General features: G+C 45.5%; 1 long non-coding RNA gene across 1 annotated transcript; it reads right to left on the reverse strand.

The window, feature by feature from the left end:
* Positions 1 to 14,076: 14,076 nt before the first annotated feature.
* Positions 14,077 to 18,957, reverse strand: LOC125739809 (uncharacterized). The gene is made up of 3 exons (XR_007397319.1): positions 18,800 to 18,957; positions 14,780 to 14,967; positions 14,077 to 14,367 (listed from the first exon to the last, which is right to left on the reverse strand). It is a non-coding gene; the product is annotated as an uncharacterized LOC125739809 (long non-coding RNA).
* Positions 18,958 to 19,312: the final 355 nt, after the last annotated feature.

Consider the following 19,312-nt stretch of genomic DNA (forward strand, 5'->3'; position numbering starts at 1 on the left):
CAGAATGACCAGGGGCCATGCAGAAGGGCCAGGATCATGCGTGACCACTTTGGGAAGATAACAGCACGGATCACACTCCCTCATGACGCTTCAGGCTCCAGTTGGGGGGGGTGGGGGCTCTGTGCCCCCCAGCATGGGGCTTCCCCGCATCAGCTCCCGCAAAAGCCACGGGAAGGGCGCTTTCAAAGCCGCCTCTGTCCCAGCTAGGTGCATCCTACTGTTCACTTTAAACCAGATCTGAGGCCCACCCCCCGTCGCTGTCCAGCTGAATGGCTGCCCTGTTACAGGATGGGCCGTGGCAGAGGGAACCGGCCCGTTACAAGGCACCCTGCAGAGACAGACTGTGACCCGGCCTCAGGGCCCACGTCCCAGGTGACAAATAAAAGTGTCATTTATGACTGCATGCGGTGACGGGCCGCAAAGCATGCCTAACTGGATCACAGGGCGCCTATCAGTGGTCTTTGTGTGTCTGCCCGCAATACAATGTCTCCGCTTAGGGCAGTTAAGTGAGAATTACCCCTTTCTTTGTCAAAAGGAGAGTGAATTTGTGCAGTTATATATTACAAATTCTTAAGTATTTTGGACAAAAAAACCCAATCATTTACTGAATTATTTGCACTCCATATTACCAGATATCTAAAATGTGATTAAAATCATCAGTTAAGAGCAATGATGTTGCAATGATATTGGCACATCTATATATTAATGAAAATAAGAAACTACACAGCATTAAACACTAGCAAAATATTTTTTAATAGTGAATGAGAGTCAGAAGTTTTCAGGTGAAAATTCCCAGAGCATATAATATGTTACATTAATGTCAGGACCTGGCAGTATTCAGTGTTGGGGAGTTTTGTTGTGGCCGAAAGCGAAGATGGCTTTTTGACTTCAAATAGACTTTACTACTTTCGGAGGAGTCGAGCCTGTAGAGACAGTCTACTCACTGATACATCTCTGTAGAGCCCCGGTCAGTCTCACAGGTCAGGGCGGCTGGCTTTCTGACTCGCTATCAAAGTTGTTAACGCTCCGATTATAACGAATTGCCCGGTAGGTCATAGGTTTAACTGTCGGGGCTTCAGAGAGACGCCAGTGAAGAGTGCCACCGGGATTTACAATGTCGAACGGCACGCACAGTTACTGCCCATAAATTAGTGACCCCGCCGACCCAGGGCTCAGGGTCCGCATCGGCGTGCAATACTGGTGAACAACGCATGAACCCGGCAGGCCACAGATGGAGGCCAAGCCACATAGTACTGGGGGTTGGGGGGGGGAGGGGCAGTGATATTTAATATGAGGTGGCCTTGGAGTTGGCGACATGTGGAAACACCTGTCGCTATACATGAGAATGTTCCGGAAGCACAGGTGAACCTTCCGATTTTAAAGATGGCCAGCCAAAGACCTCTCACCAATTGACTGCTTCTGCGTATTTTTAGTTAATTGTGAATTAAAGTTGTAATAATTGCATTATACATTTATATTCTTGCCCCCGCGTTGAAGGACAGATGACACTGTGTCCCATGAGACAACAGTGTAGTTCAAAGATGGGATATATGCTATTTAAGACAGCAAGAGAGTTTTCGTCTAGAAATATAACGGATGTTACTTTGTCATCTTAATGTAATTTATCAAAGGGATGTTACCATAGCTTTGTGTCCAAATGTGGACACAATACAGATTGTATTTTATATCTCTTTATTCTGCTACATACAGTTTTTATAGTCTCCAGGGGGATTTTGTGATCATTGTTTCGTTTTCCGTAAAATACACTAAGACCATGTTTTCAGATCAGAGTCTGAAAGTTAGTAGGTTCAAACAAAACCCTGAAACCAACATGATAACAAAGCACAAGAAACACAACAAAAACAAGATGGAACTGAATTAAATGCGATTTCGTGGAAAAAAAAAATCAAAAAATCAAAAACTATGAGACAATGCAAGAATAACTGCAACAGCAAATGAATAGTCTGCTCTAACAGAATGAAATGCTATGACGGAGACCATAAAGAAGTGGATTCTGCGGGAACGATGTTTATTTCTGCCAGCTGGAAGTGGAGAACATAAATGATTTTGCCCGAGAGTAGCGAGGTGAGCCTTGAAGACGGCCACTGGCAGGGACCTGGGCCGCATGCAATCCCTTGGGAATGGTGCAGCTGACTGTGAAAACCTGCTACCCATCAGCCTGAGCTCCAGCTGACAGGAATTCCCTCTGTCTGATTGACTGCAGCTCAGCGTGGGAGCAGGAACAGTCAGCGCTGCCTCCGCGACCTGTATGGAGGGCCCGGTCTGTGACACAGAACTGGTGCTGTGATGTGGTTATTACTGGGGGAGGGGGGGTGTTGAGGCAGAGCGACTGGTGGCTCACTCACACGGTGAAGATGAGGAGGGCTGAGCAAACAGCGTGTCATTACCGACTGGGTCACTTCATTGTGTGTTATTACAGAAGGCCTACTTGTTGGATTTATTCGCTTATGATTATTGGTTTCCGTGCATTAGTTTTTTTTTTTCCGTCCACGGCGTACAAATTTAATCAGATTCCTGTGGAAATTAATTTTCTGCCCGTTGCCAGAAAGTTGCAAAATAACCCTTACACAACAAACTATTGAATTATGAGTTTAAGAAGGGCCAGATTATACAGCGATTTTTGGAAGTTTCCTTATGTTGTAACAGCCTTCCTGTGAAATACCTGAAGTTATGAAGGAATGGGCCTGAACTGGCTGGGATGAGCCGGGTTGGTGTTTGTCTCAGTGAGCTCAAGTTGCTTGCTGAGACAGTGTCAGGGAACCAGTAGGGGGCACTATTCTCTGTGGGCCAGATGGGGAAAACCCAGAACTGTGGCCATGACACATCTTTCAGATGCTAAATAAAGGTCCCTGTTGTTAAAGTTACCATGGCTAAATAAAACTGTTTCTCTTTCTGTCCGCCTTGTGCTTTCTTTAGTAAAACATGACAACACATATTGCGAATGCCATCCTTTTATGCTGCGTTTTCCGCTTGTTACAAGTCACAGCAATTAGTAAATATGTAGACTTTCATGAGTAGCTGGTGAACTAAATAATTTTATTTAAACTTTTTTTTTTTTTTAAATAGGTCCTTCACAGAAAGTTAAAGGTCTTTTCATGATGCCGATCAATGAACCAGTCTGTTATGTCAGAATCTCTCACCAAAAACCCAACATTGCTTTGGTGTTAATGAAAATGCAAAAATCACACATATTAGCATCTCTGATGATCGTGCCATTTAATACCTATAGACATACGAGCATCACATAGCTCTCAATTCTCAAGAACCAACGAAGAGTTTAACATCACTTGTTATTATTGCTTAAATGTTGCATTGAACATGCATCCCAAAACAAGAATATGGGCCTATATTCCAAGCCCGCTCCTGCATCCTGCCTGTGTCATTCCTGCCCCTCCACTTCAGCGCCGAGATTACCTGTAATTATATTCACGATATAAACGACTTAAACATACCAGTCACAGAACTAAATTATTTTCTTCTAGTTCTATGTCATTATGTTGTGTCCTGACCTCCGACAGACAGAAACCCAGGTTTAAAGGTATTTGTGCCGCAGAAAGGGATGATGTTGGCAGTGCAGTACTGGGTGGCTTGGTTGTGGCTATGGACATACTAGACTCAGCCCTTTATGGTGAATGATATCCGCTTGTTAGCATCCACCAATATTTTGTCTTTTGGGCCAATGATTAAAAAACCTACAAAACGTTTGTAGTTGCAGTCAAAAAATAAAGCTGTTAAATTTTTAAAAGATGAAATGAATAGTCCTGCATCAAGCACGCAAAATGTTTCCTCGTGATGGCCTGTAACAGTGTCATGCAGTTCTGCAATGTACACAGTACAATGAGCGAACTCTCAGATTTTACAAAAGCGGAGCATCATGCTTGATCTTTAAGGAGAGGTTTTGTCTTTGTTTGTGTTGGGTGTCTGCGACTTTAAAAGTGCAGCTGGCACTGACATCGCAGAGCCAGAATTAATGCATTTCCAACCACAGGCTCGCCGAAGGAACCAGAATGAAACGTTCAAGTTCGCAGCATATTCTCCCCTCCCTCTGCCGTGCATCACACGCTGTATCAGTAATGCAGAAAGAGGACCTTATCGCTGGAAGTCGTAGCTCATTTTTATTTTGCTTAGCGTTTCAGCGCCTTTACGGACGGGCTCCGTTTGCCAGAAACTGTTTCGTTTCCCCGCATTTTCACGCCCTTCCACGTTATTAATGCGACCCTTTTCTTCTTATCTCGCCTGAGAAGCGAGGCTTTGGCAGGGAGAGCCAGGAAGAGCACGTGCACATCTTCGAACGTTTAGCGGCAGTTTTATAAATGTTTCTCCTCAGACTTATTTTGGCATTAGTCGTCCCCCAACCCCCCCCCCCCCATGAAAGGCCCCTCCCCCTCTTCCTCCCCAGCCTCCGGGGGCCCGGCGGCGGTGCACATTTCCGCCGATGCCAGTGGCTGGGCCTGACGACAGCATGGCTCTACCCCACAGATTGACGAGCCCTCCGCTGGAGCTTTACTGTACGGGGCAGCCACAGTGGAGCCGAGCTACATCTGGACTCGAGTAAACTTACTGGGAAACGGGGGCCGGCCTTGGCCCGCGACCGCCAAAGGGAGGGGAGGGGGGAGCAGCTGATGAAAGGAGCCCCCACGCCCCCGCTCTCCCCACCACCCCCGTTACCAAAATCCCTGGGAGGATTTTATTCTGTAAACACTCCTAAGCTTGGAAGAAGCCAGCGGCTGCTAACGCTGCTGCATGCGAGCAATGCGGCGGACACCAGACGGCCCAATCGCATCTGCTGCGCCTGGTTCGAAGGCCAGTGATGTTTTTGCGTGTTGTGGGGCGCAAGCGCTAACAGGATCGCCATCGAAACCTCAGGAATCGATTAAAGAAAGCAGGAGTTCAGGCTTTGATGTGCGGCCCTTAACTTGGTGAAGGTAGCGCGGGGATGTGTCTAAGACAGCGCCGTCCCTGGTGAAATCTGAGGAATCCTTGGACCGAAGCAAGTGGCCGGACGAGCAGAAATGTGAGGCATTTTTTTTTTTTTTGACAGGGGGTTAGAAAAACAAGGCTCCCGCCGTCCGTCTGCCTCGCTGTGTCCGGCTCCTCTGCCTGGAGAATCCTTAGCGGTCTTCACAGCTGCCGGTGGCTCCGGAGCCGATCCATTAGTCACACGGGGTCATGTGACAGTGCCAATGAAATGGCAACCTCAGACTGGCCTGCTCAACCCCCCCACCCCCACCCCCACCACACACAGATAATTAAAGAAAACGAGATTATAAAAAGGTAATGATGGAATAGCAATGATAAAGTGGCGGGCAACACACTCAGGTTTCAAATCTCACCTCAGCCACAGAGCGTCATTAAACATAATCTCTTCCTTATGGTACTTTGAATCCCCCCCTGCCCCACCACCACCACCCCCCTGGTCACACTGACACAGCGGGGGATGATTTTTGACATCACTTAAAGCAGTCCCTTCCTCTGTCTGAGTACCGGGGTCAGTAAAAGCTCAAGTCTGACTGTATCCCCCACACAGTGTGACAAGAGCCTCCTGGCTTGATTGCTGAGCTGTCAGGTGGGGGCCAGGAGGATGGAAACACATAGAAGCCTATCTACAGTATAAACGGTGCACCCTCTTCCTGCAGGGATGACATATAGCGCTCGCCTTTGAAGGAGGAATTAAAGGGAAACTCAATGCTGATTCCCTTTTCAGACATGCCTGTTTTATTATTGTCTCTTACCAAGAGACTCTTGTGACTTTTGGATCTATTTGGGCTGAGCGCCCAGTTAACAGACGTCTTTATTCCCCCGCGTGTGTAAATCATACGGTACCTCGCAGCATCTCTGCGCTCTGCTTCCAATCAGTCCTGTTGGCTTTTGGGTCTTCTCTACTAGCACCCCTTAATTAATTTTCAAATCTATTCACTTTGTCATCTTTCAAAGATATTCTGTAAGAAGTTCCATCCATTCTTGCAGGCCTGTCTTTCTTCTGCTTCCTCTTTTTTTTTTTTTTACATATTTGGGGTGGAAATGTTCTCAGGAGAACCTGCCAAGCACCAGTCCCTACATAAGAGAAGCCAAAATGGCTGTTCCAGGCTTATCTCAAGAGGGGCCTTCCTGCCCCCTACAGCCACCCCCACCCCCCCCCCCCCCCATGCTCGTAGGACCTGGCCAGCTCTCCTCTGTGAGGGATCTTTTTTCATCTTTACTCCTCCTTCTGTCCTAATCCCTCCATCTTCATCCTGGTCGCATTCCATCGAGATCTGTAGCTTTTACTGCTCCTTTACAGTCTCTTATCCACGAATGCAAATGCGACGGAGACAGCGCTGGCCCCCTTGTTTATTTTTCAGGCCCACATGACGTCAGCGGTGCTACGACGTGACTGGGCCAGATCCCCTGCGCATCATATAAACCCTCATCATTCGAGGCACTTACTGGAGGCAAGCTTCTGCAGGAGTGAAATATATGCGCGTGCGAAAGCATCATGGAAAACCGACTCTTGTTAACTCGGCAGAACAAATGAGATTGGCTGGGGGATATCATAAAAAGGGCATGGCGGGCTGAGAAAGGGCCGCGCTCCATCCCGCCATTCCGCTGGCTGCTCTAACTGTCTCCTAAATGAGCGTAATTGCTGCCATTACAGAGCCCACTTAATATGTGCTGTGCTTAGAGGTGTCCGCTAATTCCCCCAACGACTCAGGCAACCGGCGCTGTGAGACGTGCCTGCTTCAGGGTTCAGGGAGGAAGCGTGAGACGGCATAGCAGGCTATTAAAAACATAAAATTAACCCTGCTGGCAAGAATTTGCCTGTTATAGTGAAATTACATGGTGACACCTTCCATGAGCAGATACATTGTGAATTATTACTCATGGGAGGGATGTATACTAAACTGCTGCATACTAGTTACACTGCTACTATAGTTAACATACTAAAGTTAAAGCAGATGAATACATAGTGTACCGGTAGCTTCATATTGCAAGACCCTCCTATTTTATGACCCCCTTGTGCATATCTTTTGGTCTTTATTACACAACACGTGCTGTCAGGATTGCATAGGTAAGAAATCTCCAGGATATTGCAACTACGAACTAATTATATTTCGTAAAAAGTTTGGAAAACGTGCCCCTCTCTTCCAGAAAATTCCAGGAGGAGAACATGGCCCCAGAATTGAGAGTGAAGAGTGACGTTTATACAGTTATTAATTTTCCCCAGTAATCCGTCCTATTGGTCAGTTTATGTTCTAGATCTGGAATCTTGCCCAAATGCCTTAACGTTTTTTGCTGATAATTTCCCCTTTGCACTATAAAAGCCTGGATCTGAGGAGTGAATTCAAATTGGATCTGGCAGATAAAGTCCTGAATAAGTTATGCTCAGACTGAGTGTCTCTGGGCCAAGAGGAATAAAGAACAAACACAAACAGATGGAATCGGGGGCTGTTTAGCTCATATGCGAGTGTGGAACCATCCTGTAGCCACCTCATTCTCTGGCAATCACACTCATCCACTATTATGATAAAGTCTTGAGAAACCAGAGTTGCTCAATCTGGGAGTTTTGCTCAAAGTGACGCTTAACCCATAGACACGACACCCTCTCTACTTGTAAGCCCACTGCAGTGAAATGTGTACTTTTTCCCCAGGAAGGATAAACTCCGGAGCAGAGATTTTGGCAGCAGAAACAATGGTGCCCCCCCCTTCCCCCCCCGGGGGGGGAATGAGGTCCAGAGAGATATCATGCAGGGCCTCGATGGCGGCAGTCTTCAGCACCATAAATTATCTGAAAGTGGTCTAAACAGGCCCTGTATCCCAGCCAGATCCCAACCAGAACTTAATTGGGGGAATTCGCTGGTTCCAGACTGCAGCTCTGATATGAAAACAGAAACCATATGTAAGAAAAGAAGGTGAAACGAAGAGCCATGTAAGACATAAGTTTTAAACTGCGCAAATGGCAGTAGACGGCATTCAAGGAAATTATAACGTCACGTACGTCTCACATGCTCACCGCCTCCTGCTGGGACGGGGCCCAAGGGGACCCCAAGGCTAAACGACTCATAGAAAGTGCATTACGTTTAATACAATAGCTTAACATTAAACTAAACGTAATACACCACATAAAAAATACATAATGTATTTAGAAACAATTTTATGGCATGGTAGCTCTGTTGGTTGCAGAGTATTTTTTTAATAAGAGACCTACATGCTTAGGATGGACAAAATAATGGAAACACCATATTAATACCAAGGACCTCATGAGGAGTAGGACAAACCAGCGGCTTGAGAATAGCTTTAATCCTTCTTGAAATGCTATCATACAAAATGTATTGGACTATTCCTCAAGAAAAAATGCTTTTCAAGATTCAGGATTATTTGTCACATTGCAGTTATACAATTATAACGTACAGTGAGATTCAGTCCTATATATATATATATATATATATATATATATATATATATATATATATATATATATAGAATATATCGGGATAACATTACAGTTAAAGGCAATATCTGTACAATGTGCAATATTATAGAATAGACTATATATATTTGTGTTGTAAAGAGCAGTGTGCTAGTTGCTGTTGATGTAAATGGACCTCACTAAGAACAGTTGAGAAGTTGTGGCAGCATGTTCTGCTCCAGGAGTCTTACGGCCTGAGGGTAGAAGCTCTTCCTAAACTTTTCTGTTTTTGCCATAATACTCCTGAAGCATTTGTCCAACTTCAACAGATCTAACAGGCAGTTTCTGGGGTGAGATGGGTCTTTGATGGTCCTGCATCTCCTTTTGAGTGATGAGGTAGAAATCTACTTGGCACCCAGAAGTTCTCATGAAGGTTAAATGACTGACTGGTGAGCCTACGGAATGTTAGTGCTCAGGAAAGCATTCTGGAGTTTTAGCAGTCCGTGTGGGGGCATCATCATCTTGGAATATGGGAACACCATTGGGGAATGGTGCTTACACCATGGGGTGCACCTGGTCCAGTAAGATGGTCTCATTTTTCATGACTGTTAAAAGACCACGTAGAGCAATTATCAGACCAAATGACTCCGGTGAGACACCATACCATCACAGATCCCCCACTGCGTTTCATGTTTGGCAACATATTGTGGGCTGAAGGTATTCTCCAAATATGGGTTGAAGGCATCCTCCCATCTCCAGAAGCAAAGCTCTTTGGATGTGGGTTAAAGCTGACACATCAGACTATTATATTATTTTCCCAGTGGGGGTGTTAAGATTTTGTTCTTCTTATACTAGGTTTTGCATCGTGGTCCTTTGGTCTTCAACATAAGCAAATTCCAAGCAACAGTCGTACCACAAATTGCAGAATTGTGAAAATCTCAATGCACAGTTCGTTTTTAATAACCAGAGGCGCTCATTTCTGTGGTCGTTTTTCAGGCTTTACTGTGTCAGTTTTTAGCAACTATCTTGGCAAGCAACTGTGTTTCCACTGTAGGTAAACTTCAACTCGCGTCCAATGCAGTTTGTCCCTGTTTGGCTGCCATTATTTTTTGGGCCTATTCTTGTAGACTCATTAAATAATTTGAAGTTTTCATGAACGGATGATGCCTGAGATTCAGGGCCTTCTGGCCTCTTCAGAACTCTGACAGCTGTCAAATGTTTCTCTGAAAACTGACATATCAAACGTTGATTTTCAGACATCTAAAGGCTGGTTCATACTTCTCCACACGTGTACTAGCGGACGTTCGGACGAACGCCTGCCGTACTCCAAAGGTGTGTGCATGCAGCTGTGTGTGCGGAGCCCTGGACACACTGCGCCTGATTGATTCAGTAGCGTCCACTTTAAATATCAATATGGACGCTTTTGGCGCACGTTGGGGTAGGTTACAAACCCTACAGAAAATGTACAAGGTATTGTCTCGAATTGAAAATCTCACGCCAGCCAGTTGACCAAAGTTGGCAACCTTGTGAGCTGGCTCTCTGAATTCGTATGACATAGAGAAACAGACGTAAACCTCAATGCTGTCCCATGTGTGCAGGGAACATCTGAATAATAACTGACATTATCATTATTAATAATTTTAAAAAGTTTAAATACAACATGTTGTACGCATGTGCAAAGTATGACGCTTGACCAAAGAATTATGAGCGTTTGCGTGTACACTTCGCAGAGTGGATACACAAGTGTCGCGCTTTTGCGGAGAAGTATAAACCAGCCTTGATACAGTCTCGAGTGACATCCAGGGTAACGTGACTCGTTTGTAGCTGAATTGTATTTGAGATTTTGTTACTTCAAAGTAAATGTTTTTATGTGGCATTTCCGTTATTTAGTTTACCCTCTATGTATATCCTTGACTATGCCTTTGAAATGTGAATTAAATCTTTTCAAATGATTCTCTTATTACTGGGGGAAGAAAATTGTGTTTTATGCTTCATCCTGTATGTCAAAATATGGTGAATGAGCACGATAAAGTGCCGGATCATTCAGTAAAGATAGGGGGTGAGGACCACTAACATTCAGGACAATGAATATCACACGTTTCAGTAAAATCCACAAGTTTAAAAAGTATGTTATGATGTCGGACTCCTTCCCATATCTGGCTTTTTGCTTTCAATCCACGGCACGCTGGAAACATGAATGAAATCCAGTCCCTTAGAATAATATCCAATGGCTTTTCAGCTACAGTCTGATGTTTTGACACCTCGGAGACTGCAGGGAATTAAACTGCATTTCACACATGCTCTGAAACCACCATCTTCACAGGCCCCGCATCGGCACAGAGCAACTGCCCGGCGGTGTTTCATCACTGTCGCGGGACGTACAGTGGTTTCTTTTATGTCTCCCACTCAGGGACGTGGCTGTGGCTGCTTCGGTGAGAGCTGGTGCCCCAGTGACATGCGGTTCAGTGACCCCCCCCCCTCCCGCCTCTCCCACGCGCCCTCTTCAAACACAATGAAATAACAGCCATATCAATCTGGCCTGCCTGACAGCAGGCATGTAGATCTGGCAGTCACCAGAAAGCAAGCTAAAGCAATATATGTAGGATGTCTGCACCGGGGTGGTGTGCACAATGTTATCTAGGGTTCATGATGATCGCTGGAGGGTAGGGTGTCCACTGAGGTGCTGCAGAATTGTTCAGGATGATCATCAGAGGGTACGATGAATTATGAGGTGGTGAGGATTGGCATCTGAGGTTCATGGTGATTGCTGGAGGATGGGATGTCCACTGCAGAACTGTAGGTGAGGATCAGGATGATCATCAGAGGGTAGGATGAAGAATGAGGTAGTCATTCTTTGGTGGTAATCACTAGATGTTCGCTGGACTGCGGATGTTCATTATAATTGACCTGATTGTGTAGGCCTCCATATTATCAAACGATTTTTAATGATATTCTTCATTTTAAGACTCTCTCTGAACAACTTGGAGATGGGCCATCTACCCAGTAGACTGTTGGGTTTCGCATGGGTTACCTTGAAGAATTCTCATTCATTCAGTCTAGGCAGAAAGTTATTATGCTTTTCAGAGAAAAATAGCAGCAATTCTTACTGGTCAAATTTTCAGTTGAGAGATTTTATTGGTTATAGCGAGTAAAGCTGCAGGTGAATCCAAATGCACGAAACCCTGTAGAATGCCACGTACATTGTATTTAGAGCAGGCGTCTCAAATAAATGCTCATTATTAATGATGATTAACATTAATAATATGAATTCAATGTGATTGACCGACGTCCCACACAGGCTGCTTCCATCATGCTCTACGATTCCTGCCGGAGGCCAAACTGGAAGATTGGCGAGTGGATATATTGATAGATGATATACAGTCAGTTCTCGACTGACATAAGCAATCTGTCCCATAAACCATTACATAAGTAAGATTTTACATATTCCAGATTTGCCTTCCCATACCATTCAGGATCTCTTGCAGCAAAAAACACTTGCACCAAAAATACGCTACCAATACGTAGTAATGAACATATATAAATGAAAAGATAAAGTGCAAATTTACTTCCGTTTCCATAAATTGTATGTATCTCAGACATTTTTTGCACAGCGGACTTAAGTCTGTTTCATGCATGCTGCATTTCACATTTGTCCCACATTATTTACTTAAGAAACAACAAAAATGGACACACGCCCAGTCTCACACGTTGCCCCCATAACTCTTGACGTATCTACAGAGGACCTGGCCAGTCGCATCCTTATCCATTCCTTCATGTAAGAAGCTCCACCTAACTTCAGTTTCCAGCTCCGTCGAGAAGTTATTCATGCATCAGACCACATATAAAACTGCAGAGTCTTTCTGAAAACAGGTTTAAAGCTAAGCCTGTAAACAGCAGCCTGAAATAGACTTTCCACAGTCCGCAAATGCAGGAAATATTGCTCTTTCTAGGACTCATGCTTTCACATAACACCATTCTACAGTTTCCCTCTAGAGCCATAGCCTCAGCTCCCCATAGAAGGAGGAACAGCCTGTATAACCGCTTACACAGTTCTGGGAATGCTATTTGCCCTTTTGTTCTGGATAAAAGTACAGCATTTCACCACTGGTGTTAGCGGTATCTGTGGTTTAGGAGAATACGGCAGGGTGTCGGTGTGCTGTGTGTGTGTTTGCGCGCACGAGCGCGTGTGTGTGTGTCAGCGAGTGTGCGCGCACAAGGGAGGTGAAAAAGTGTCAAGGAATCCATTGTCTGCTCTCCACCTGTTATTATTCTGGTCCCAATCAACCTGCTAGCCAGGCTGGAGCCAGTGGCCATCTGGAAACACTGCTCTGTTTATAAACTTGGCATGGAGCAGCACTCCGGGGCCTGACCTCCCACACAAATCTGGAAACAATTAGAGCAAGACAGGCAGGCTGATTGCTGAGCGAGAGAGAGAGAGCGAGAGAGAGAGAGAGAGTCTGGTGCGGGTCCCGCTGATGGCTGTGGGGACGCCAGGGCCTCGTTAGACCCGGCCGGCTCTGCCATGTCCCGCCCCCCACGCACCCCACGCTGACTCTGCTCTTAAAGCTGCAGTTTTCCATCCTCCTCAAGAGCGACGTCAAGACCCGCGAGAGGCGCCTTTGGTCTCAACTAAAAGGGAGGGGAGGGGGGATTGGCGGTGTGGGGGGGGCTGTTTCTTGTTGCGTTTCGGGGACGCATTACCGCCGAGTCACCCGGGGGCTCAGGAACCACGGTGCCTTGCGTGATATGAATGGGATATACTGTAGATGAAGGATATTCATCATCTCATACATTAAACATCCCGCAGCGTCTACAGAGTCTGAGATGATGCCATGGAGGGTCCCCATCTGCCTCTTTCTTTTGTCTCCAGTTAGACGGTCACTCCGAATTCTCCAGGTAGTCTGCACTGCCCGGGCTGGCTTGTGCCACCTCCTAGCCCGGCGTCTGGTACGGCAGCCCGGCTGAGTGAATGCACAGATGTGCTGGGAACTGCCACAGACATACTCCCCCCCCCCCCCCCCCCCCCGCCACCCCCCACTGACCCTGCAGGGAATTTATGGCCCCCAGCGTAAAGGAGGTTCGGCACCAGCCGAGCATGGCTGAGCAAACCCCAATGCCACACGGGGGGTGGGGGGGCGCTGTGTGTGTGACTGTGTGTGTGACTGTGTGTGTGTGGGGGGGGGGGGTGGGTGGACCGGAGATACAAAGGGGGGAACATAGGAAACTTACTGTGAAAGCAAATATTTCAAAAATGTACCTTTACGCTCATGTTTGACCTCTTGGGAATCCTGATTCATTCTTTCAGGCTCCACTCTGAAGGGCAAAGGGCAGAATGTTTTGAAACATCTCATTTGGGTCCTGCCTGTAAACACCTAATGACTGCAGCTGTATGAATTTCAGGCAAGAACATTTGTATGCATTACACACATCCATCAATAGCTTTACAGCTGGACTTTTAACTGGGGCAAACGTAATTCGCCGAGATCCGTCTGAAGTTCGCATACGTCAGTGGCCTCAAAGCCAAAATGTCTAAATCACCTCTTCGTCAGTACCACTGACGTCACTCGCTGGTCCGGGAAAAAAAAACCCATAGTGAAGTGGAATGCATTAGGTATCGCAAGGGGTTTCACCAGAGCCATGCTTAAGTTCATTATTCCTGGGAACCCTGAAGTAGGCTAAAAGACAGTTTGACAGTGTATTCCCCAAATAATTTTAATACTGAACAGACGTGGATCTTTGGTGACGTCAATGCATGATGAAGAGTTTTCGAAGCCATTCTTCTGTGATTAAGAGCAGAACCTATGTTCGCGCTGTGAACACACTGGCCCTGAGAATGGAGTTACTCATGGGGGTCTCACACAGTCATGCTGGGAAGCCTGGCCTGCATTCCTCCATCCGGGGCTGGGAACCAGGAAGGATTCTGCCTGATTGGTTAAGAAATCAGGCCAGTAGATGAGTTCCTGAGGAAACATTGTCTCAAGTTACATTTGCTTTACATTTTTACCCATAATGCTTCTACACAGTGCACTATTACCTGAAAGGTTTCAAAATATAAGCTAGAAGTACTGTGTTAGCAACAATACTATTAAAATGAAGATTACGTTATAAATGTCATGAAAAGTAACACAAACATTTCTAGGCCTCTTATAATGGGCTACACTGAACTATACTTAAAGTGTCTGTGGTTTGTACATACTGTCAAGTGTTTAAATGCACATTAAAAATTAATTTTAAATGGTATCTCGTTACATTACATTATCATTGCCCCAGAGTTCATGATAGGGAATATATTCTCATTAATGGCAAGCCAAGAATAATTGAATGGGCTAAAGGCATAAGGTAAATTAAACATGATCCAGAAGAAACTATTACTCTGTAGCCCAGTAGGGGGTACTGAACATCCATAGATAGCTGGGTGATACCACTCTGGGGAGAAGGAGGGGTGTATTCCTCAGGGAGTATTAAACATGGCTGACGGGGGTGACACCGTGGAGCGGTGCGGGGGTGGGTTAGGACACTGGCATCCTCTTCCTGTATTATCTCATTCAGCGCTGGTTCACCTTCCAGATTTCCAGTGGGAGGAAAAGTTTGTCGTAAAACAAACGAAAAAAAAATAGCAAGCAAACTGCATTTATCCACTGCACACATGTGGCAGCCCGTGGCTGCGGGCCGATTAAGCATTACATACAGCTCCTCTCTAAGTCATACATCCCGTCTGCTTACACAATCACACACAAACACAAACCTTCTCACACACTTTCGCACTGGAATGTAAAATCCTCCCCGGGCACGGATCAGTCATACATCCTCTTGGTCAACCGCCAGTTAGCTATTTTGTTCTGTCTGTTCCCACTGGAAATATCACAATCAGTGCACAGTGCTAATTTATCTTATTTGACTATGTGATATGCTACTAGGTACCAATATTTACACAATAACGATATAATTTCTTTTTGTCTCATTACTAATTTCACCTCTATTGACAACTTGGATACGACAGACACACAGAGATAATGTTCTTTTAAACGAATATCACTCTATTTCCATGTGTCATCACACCAACGCTGTCATTAGACGAAAAATAATGAAATGTCCCCTTTACAAATGGTACAGAATAGATTTTGCTTCTTTCACATTGATCACTTCTTTCATTATGCTTCCTTACGATCATCGTACCCCAGTGTCTGCCCTCTCAGTTACACCGGGGTTGTCCAGCCCCTGATTATTATCTCGGCGTGAAGCTGCATGTGAGTTGAGTTAGTGCCCTGATGAGTGGATCTATAAAGGGAACGCGCTGTACTAGTTGCCCCGTTTCGGCTTGCACAATGGAAGGCCGAGGTAGTGGAAAACAGGATCTGTGCCGTGTCGTCCGAAGGAGCCAGGCAGAGGGGCCGGTCAACGGAAGAGCTAGGGCAGTGTCCTTCCTGGCTTGCCACGGCTTCCTGTCCGCTGCCTCCCACACCATTGTCTGCCGGGCCGCTGTTTGATCTGTGGGACTGCTCTTTCTTCCTCTCTGCCGCCAGTCCTGAACAGTCCTCCCCGCCTGATCCCGAGTTCGCCGGTGCCAGGGGAACCCTCCGCAGTTGACTCACGGAGTCCGCGTTTGCCGGCCTTGAGAGTCGCCCATCCCGCTGTGCCTCGCGGCACCTGCCTCACAGGCGCCGGGTTTGACTCAAGCATTGTGATTAAGTCCCCCCCCCCCCACAAACAAACATCCTGTACCGCTCAGCGCAATGCCAAGCCTCCGCTGTCGCCAGGGTTACAACACAGCCGCTAGCTCAGGGATGACAGTCTGCATGGTACCTATCAGATAAATCCAAACATTCAATCTGAACCACGCATGAGAAACAGCTCTTACGGCTCCTTGACGTCATTGACTACAAGTTAAATTATTAGTTTGTACTGCGAAGGCATCTGTGAACACATACTAGAAAAGCCTATGATGAAATACTTTCTCAAGGGGTGATAAATGTGCACGTCCTCCCGAAAAACGTATAGCTACTGTCGACAGCTACCTAATTCCTCTTTGCATTCTGCATGCTGAATTTATTTTTATTTATCGTAGCATTTTAAAGGTTGTTCGGCGAGTTGGATTTAGTAAATCAAAGGTTACTTCTGACCCAGAACGATAAGCGGTTTGGAAAATGGATGGATGGATGGAAGGTTACTGGTAAGCGTCAATGAGCCAGCTCTCAAGCTGCGGTGGCTGGTGCGTCACCTGCTGTAATGCCCGGGCCCGGAGCTTACGCCATGCAAGCTGCACTCCCCCCCTGCTAGCTATGAATATTGACGAGGACAGATGCTTCCCCTCCTCGTGTTCGCGTCTTCCTCGGAGCACATGTTAACAGAAAACGAGCGTGTGAGCTAAAGTTCCCGAGCAGGTGGTTCGTGGGTGGGTCCGTGGCATGCGGACGGGTGAAGGGAGCGAGGAGGAATGCCTAATTGCTGAACAAATGATCGGATATTCACGCCTGCTCATTACGCACCAGTGCCGTTCACACACAGAAAAATGAACCTGTAGCATATCGCTAGAATTCAGCTTAGCGGACAACAGGAAGTTCTCAATCTCATAGCTGGATGAGGGGTTACAACATGCACAATATGACTCAGATTGGGAGAGTTGGTCCGACTAAGGTTTATACTTGATAACATGTCATGAACCTTAACAGCAAACATGCACTAGCCTCTGCAGGGCCCAGTCATCAATGACATCAATGCTTACACCCTCAAGAAAATATTTTTGTGGCTAAAGGAGCTGCTTTCCACTGGAGAACTGACTTTGGAGAAAAGGATTCATTCAAAGCCTCTTTGCGCAGATAGGTGCGGTTTCTGTGGAGATGTAGACATTGTAAGGGCACTGAAAAGTTTGTTCCACTTGCAGATTATGTGGAATGATTATGAGGAAAGGTGCTGCAGGGATAAGGAATGGAAAATTAAAAGATTTTAAAAACAAGTGCTAAAGATGACAAGGCTACTCTGAGCAGCTGAGTACGGCAATGGTCAGGAGTCTCCGGAATTATGAAGAATAAACCTCATGCGAGACAGAAAATGACTAAAACTACTAACACTGTTTAAAGGGGGCGATACATTAGATCGATATTCCCATTCTGACCAAGGTGAATGTGTCAGTAACACTTACCAGTGCATGGTTTTTGATGGGAATTATTGGATTTGACAACATCAGCTCAGCTAATTCAGTCATGAGCACGTTATGTCCTGACAATAATACCTCTCTGTATCCTTTATTTATAACATTAAATCTCGCATTGGTATTTTGACCGTTACCTGCAGCAGAGTAGTACATATGATAATAAACACTCAGGAGAAAACACCATAATGTTTAAACATTTCAAACATTCATTCATTTTCTATACCGGTTGTCCTATGCAGGATCAAGGGAGTCTGGAGCCTACCCTGGAAATAATGGGTGCACGACAGAGAATAACCCATCACAGGGCACACGCACACACAATTCACACACACGCACATTCACACCTTCGGGCAATTCGGCAATTTAGCATGTTTAAGACTGTGGATGGACAACCAGAGAACCCGATTCAAAAACTTCACGATGACACGGGGAGAACATGCAAACTCGAGCAGTGTCTGGCAACTGCAGTAACTGCAGCAAGCCTACATTTCAGATATATTGTTTTTTAAAATACGCCATATACAGTCAGGCATGTTAGCGTAAAACCTCCCAGGTAACTTGGTGCAGAATTCCATGCCTCAGGCCACGGTTACATCCTATTCATGTCATCTGCTGCGGAAGCCACGAGCTGTATATTAAATTAACGCGATGTTTTGACCCTTTGAAATTTACAGTGAACTGGCAAATTAATACATAAATAGTACCACATTGGGTCTGGCAATCACTGCTCAGCTAATTTGATAAAGCATCATACTAAATTAAAACAGCCTTCAAGAGCTTCATGACGTAAACCTGCAGGATCGTACCACAACTTGGGCTGATTTACACCCCAACACTTCTGCCGTATCCAATTTAGCAGTCCATGAATTTGCTGATTTACTAAAAACAAACGTCGAGACACAGATATCCATCAGTTCAATAAATGAACAAAGATCCATCCGTCCATCATTACCGTTTATACAGTGCAGGGTCATCGCCAAATATATTAATGTTAAACAATTTGACTGCTGCGTCCCGTTTTTTAAAACAGCACTGCTTAATTAATTATGCTTCATTTTAATCAATTCAAAACATCCAATTAAAGACCCTTATTATTAGACTATGCTAAATAAAAACATGCAAAAACTTAATTGTATTACTACTATGCTCCTGGGTACAGATAGCGCCCCATTTCTCTAATTCTTATCATTTGTAATAGCACTCCCCTCCCTGAGATTAGCCCTATAAAATGCGCCACTAACCTGCACGGTACTGGCAGCATATACGTCAGCTCTGAGGGCTACTGGGAATAAGTAAACCTGATTTTGAGAAATAGAAGACCACTGCTCTATATACGTTGATTAATTGCAGTCGTATCTCTTTGGTGATTAAAACTGATTACGTTTTAAAACGGACTTTAATGTGGCTTCACTTTGGGCATGCTTTCAGTATATTAAAGAAAAAAGAAAAAAAAACATTCCACACGCTATTAAGCTGTAGGCATTAGTCATTTCATTTAAGTCTGAAAACAGGTCCTAGAGCTTTCCCATGAAGATAAAATACCCTCTTTGCTCTCATAACATTAAGTCGGACAAATTCTCGCCAGCGAGCACTAGAATCGTTCTGACGTCACGGCCGTAAAAACAAACCTCGCTGAAACGATTTTAAATTGGTGCTTAAAAGGCGAAGGCTGGGGGGAGGGGGGTGAGTTTGGCTTCATGGTGGGTGCTACCGTGGAGCCAGCAGTAATTTGAATAAATTGGCACTGCATCCCG

The sequence above is a fragment of the Brienomyrus brachyistius genome, chromosome 4 (genome assembly GCF_023856365.1).
Source record: "Brienomyrus brachyistius isolate T26 chromosome 4, BBRACH_0.4, whole genome shotgun sequence".
NCBI lineage: Eukaryota > Metazoa > Chordata > Actinopteri > Osteoglossiformes > Mormyridae > Brienomyrus > Brienomyrus brachyistius.